The following is a 5,000-nucleotide window of genomic DNA, read 5'->3' as shown; positions in this document are numbered from 1 at the left end:
GCCGATGGTGGTCGAGGCAACCGCCAGCACCAGGGCCCAGCGTGTGCCGATGGTGGTCGAGGCAACCGCCCGCACCAGGGCCCAGCGTGTGCCGATGGTGGTCGAGGCAAGCGCCCGCACCAGGGCCCAGCGTGTGCCGATGGTGGTCGAGGCAAGCGCCCTCACCAAGGCCGAGCGTGTGCCGATGGTGGTCGAGGCAACCGCCCGCACCAGGGCCCAGCGTGTGCCGATGGTGGTCGAGGCAAGCGCCCGCACCAAGGCCGAGCGTGTGCCGATGGTGGTCGAGGCAAGCGCCCGCACCAGGGCCCAGCGTGTGCCGATGGTGGTCGAGGCAAGCGCCCTCACCAAGGCCGAGCGTGTGCCGATGGTGGTCGAGGCAACCGGCCGCACCAAGGGCCGGCGTGTGCCGATGGTGTTCGAGGCAACCGCCCGCACCAGGGCCCAGCGTGTGCCGATGGTGGTCGAGCCAGGAGCCCGCACCAAGGGCCGGCTTGTGCCGATGCTGTTCGGGGCAACCGCCCGCACCAGGGCCCAGCGTGTGCCGATGGTGCTGGGGGCAAGCGCCCGCCCCAGGGCCCAGCGTGTGCCGATGGTTATCGGGGCAACCGGCCGCACCAGGGCCCAGGGTCTACCGATGGTGCTCGAGGCAACCGCCCGCACCAAGGCTCAGCATGTGCCGATTGTGATCGAGGCAACAACCCACACCAGGGCCCAGCTTGTGCCGATGGCGGTCGAGGCAAGTGCCCGTACCGAAGGGCAGCCTATGCCGATGATGGTCGATGCTTGTGCCATCACCATGCGTCATCATGTGCCATTGATGGTCGAGGCCTTGGCCGAAGTTCGATTTTGAGCCACGGTGCCCATGCTTGGCTCCAGCATGTGCTGGTGCCGCATTTTTTTCACTCGGGACAGCATCGCCGGAGCATCGCCGGAGCATCGCCGGAGTACCGCCGGAGTACCGCCGGAGAACCTGACCGGCGGCATTGGGGTTCCGGCGATTGGGAGGGGGGCCGGGGGGGTGTGCGCACATGATGTGCGATTGGTGCTGGTACTTGGCCTTGTGTTGGCCCCCTATCCCTCATCAAACCTCTGAGAATTCACACCCCCTTAAAGAGCATTTGAGATTTTACAGGTTTGCTACCAGTAGCCGTTAAAGTGTCTGAAATGGGGACACTTTTTTCAAACGGTCACAAAATCTTCTCTACTTCGAGTTTTTAGCTGAATTTTTTTGTGCATGCCAACAAAAATAGAAGGATCATGCCTACAAAATTTGGGGCCAAAAATCCTTATAAAAAAATTTTAAAAAATCCCGAACCGCAAAAAGTTTCGAAAATCGTGAAAAATAGAAAACGAGTCATCTTCCAACGAAACTTCACGTGAAGGCTTAGGGGACCATTGTATGAATTTACAAGCCATAAAAATGGCATTGGCACGGCAGAAATTTGAAGATGTGCCTAAACCCACCAGGGCCCAGCGTGTGCCGATGGTGCTCGAGGCAACCGCCCGCACCAGGGCCCAGCGTGTGCCGATGGTGCTCGAGGCAAGCGCCCGCACCAGGGCCCAGCGTGTGCCGATGGTGGTCGAGGCAACCGCCCGCACCAGGGCCGATAGTGTGCCGATGGTGCTCGAGGCAACCTGTCGCACCAGGGCCCAGCGTGTGCCGATGGTGATCGAGGCAACCTGCCGCACCAGGGCCCAGCGTGTGCCGATGGTGGTCGAGGCAAGCGCCCGCACCAGCGCCCAGCGTGTGCCGATGGTGCTCGAGGCAACCGACCGCACCAGGGCCCAGCGTGTGCCGATGGTGCTCGAGGCAACCTGCCGCACCAGGGCCCAGCGTGTGCCGATGGTGCTCGAGGCAAGCGCCCGCACCAGGGCCCAGCGTGTGCCGATGGTGGTCGAGGCAAGCGCCCGCACCAGGGCCCAGCGTGTGCCGATGGTGGTCGAGGCAACCGCCCGCACCAGGGCCCAGCGTGTGCCGATGGTGCTCGAGGCAACCTGCCGCACCAGGGCCGAGCGTGTGCCGATGGTGGTCGAGGCAAGCGCCCGCACCAGGGCCCAGCGTGTGCCGATGGTGGTCGAGGCAACCTGCCGCACCAGGGCCCAGCGTGTGCCGATGGTGCTCGAGGCAACCGACCGCACCAGGGCCGAGCGTGTGCCGATGGTGCTCGAGGCAAGCGCCCGCACCAGGGCCCAGCGTGTGCCGATGGTGCTCGAGGCAACCGACCGCACCAGGGCCGAGCGTGTGCCGATGGTGGTCGAGGCAAGCGCCCGCACCAGGGCCCAGCGTGTGCCGATGGTGGTCGAGGCAACCGACCGCACCAGGGCCCAGCGTGTGCCGATGGTGCTCGAGGCAAGCGCCCGCACCAGGGCCCAGCGTGTGCCGATGGTGCTCGAGGCAACCTGCCGCACCAGGGCCCAGCGTGTGCCGATGGTGCTCGAGGCAACCTGCCGCACCAGGGCCCAGCGTGTGCCGATGGTGGTCGAGGCAAGCGCCCGCACCAGGGCCCAGCGTGTGCCGATGGTGGTCGAGGCAACCGCCCGCACCAGGGCCCAGCGTGTGCCGATGGTGGTCGAGGCAACCTGCCGCACCAGGGCCCAGCGTGTGCCGATGGTGCTCGAGGCAACCGACCGCACCAGGGCCCAGCGTGTGCCGATGGTGGTCGAGGCAAGCGCCCGCACCAGGGCCCAGCGTGTGCCGATGGTGGTCGAGGCTGCCGATGGTGGTCGAGGCAACCTGCCGCACCAGGGCCCAACGTGTGCCGATGGTGCTCGAGGCAACCGACCGCACCAGGGCCGAGCGTGTGCCGATGGTGCTCGAGGCAAGCTGCCGCACCAGGGCCCAGCGTGTGCCGATGGTGGTCGAGGCAAGCGCCCGCACCAGGGCCCAGCGTGTGCCGATGGTGATCGAGGCAACCGACCGCACCAGGGCCCAACGTGTGCCGATGGTGCTCGAGGCAACCTGCCGCACCAGGGCCCAGCGTGTGCCGATGGTGCTCGAGGCAACCTGCCGCACCAGGGCCCAGCGTGTGCCGATGGTGGTCGAGGCAAGCGCCCGCACCAGGGCCCAGCGTGTGCCGATGGTGGTCGAGGCAACCGACCGCACCAGGGCCCAGCGTGTGCCGATGGTGCTCGAGGCAACCTGCCGCACCAGGGCCCAGCGTGTGCCGATGGTGGTCGAGGCAAGCGCCCGCACCAGGGCCCAGCGTGTGCCGATGGTGGTCGAGGCAAGCGCCCGCACCAGGGCCCAGCGTGTGCCGATGGTGGTCGAGGCAACCGCCCGCACCAGGGCCCAGCGTGTGCCGATGGTGGTCGAGGCAACCTGCCGCACCAGGGCCCAGCGTGTGCCGATGGTGCTCGAGGCAACCGACCGCACCAGGGCGGAGCGTGTGCCGATGGTGGTCGAGGCAAGCGCCCGCACCAGGGCCCAGCGTGTGCCGATGGTGGTCGAGGCTGCCGATGGTGGTCGAGGCAACCTGGCGCACCAGGGCCCAGCGTGTGCCGATGGTGCTCGAGGCAACCGACCGCACCAGGGCCGAGCGTGTGCCGATGGTGCTCGAGGCAAGCTGCCGCACCAGGGCCCAGCGTGTGCCGATGGTGGTCGAGGCAACCGCCCGCACCAGGGCCCAGCGTGTGCCGATGGTGATCGAGGCAACCGACCGCACCAGGGCCCAGCGTGTGCCGATGGTGCTCGAGGCAACCTGCCGCACCAGGGCCCAGCGTGTGCCGATGGTGGTCGAGGCAAGCGCCCGCACCAGGGCCCAGCGTGTGCCGATGGTGCTCGAGGCAACCGACCGCACCAGGGCCCAGCGTGTGCCGATGGTGCTCGAGGCAACCTGCCGCACCAGGGCCCAGCGTGTGCCGATGGTGGTCGAGGCAAGCGCCCGCACCAGGGCCCAGCGTGTGCCGATGGTGGTCGAGGCAAGCGCCCGCACCAGGGCCCAGCGTGTGCCGATGGTGCTCGAGGCAACCGACCGCACCAGGGCCGAGCGTGTGCCGATGGTGGTCGAGGCAAGCGCCCGCACCAGGGCCCAGCGTGTGCCGATGGTGGTCGAGGTAACCTGCCGCACCAGGGCCCAGCGTGTGCCGATGGTGCTCGAGGCAACCGACCGCACCAGGGCCGAGCGTGTGCCGATGGTGGTCGAGGCAAGCGCCCGCACCAGGGCCCAGCTTTTGCCGATGGTGATCGAGGCAACCGGCCGCTCCAGGGCCCAGCGTGTGCCGATGGTTATCGGGGCAACCGGCCGCACCAGGGCCCAGGGTCTGCGGATGGTGCTCGAGGCAACCGCCCGCACCAAGGCTCAGCATGTGCCGCTGGTGATCGAGGCAACAACCCACACCAGGGCCCAGCTTGTGCCGATGGCGGTCGAGGCAAGTGCCCGTACCGAAGGGCAGCCTATGCCGATGATGGTCGATGCATGTGCCATCACCATGCGTCATCATGTGCCATTGATGGTCGAGGCCTTGGCCGAAGTTCGATTTTGAGCCACGGTGCCCATGCTTGGCTCCAGCATGTGCTGGTGCCGCATTTTTTTCACTCGGGACAGCATCGCCGGAGCATCGCCGGAGCATCGCCGGAGTACCGCCGGAGAACCTGACCGGCGGCATTGGGGTTCCGGCGATTGGGAGGGGGGCCGGGGGGGTGTGCGCACATGACGTGCGATGGGTGCTGGTGCTTGGCCCTTGTGTTGGCCCCCTATCCCTCATCAAACCTCTGAGAACTCACACCCCCTTAAAGAGCGTTTGAGATTTTACAGGTTTGCTGCCAGTAGCCGTTGAAGTGTCTGAAATGGGGACACTTTTTTCAAACGGTCACGAAATCTTCTCCGGTTCGAGTTTTTAGCTGAATTTTTTTGTGCATGCCAAAAAAAATAGAAGGATCACGTCCACAAAATTTGGGGGGAAAACTCCTTCTAAAAAAATTCTAAAAAATCCCGAACCGCAAAAAGTTTCGAAAATCGTGAAAAATAGAAAACGAGTCATCTTGCAACGAAACTTCACGT

The sequence above is a fragment of the Durio zibethinus genome, unplaced genomic scaffold, assembly GCF_047325235.1.
Source record: "Durio zibethinus cultivar Kanyao isolate XHJ-2024 unplaced genomic scaffold, ASM4732523v1 HiC_scaffold_3, whole genome shotgun sequence".
NCBI lineage: Eukaryota > Viridiplantae > Streptophyta > Magnoliopsida > Malvales > Malvaceae > Durio > Durio zibethinus.
Note: the sequence above shows the minus strand (reverse complement) of the source record.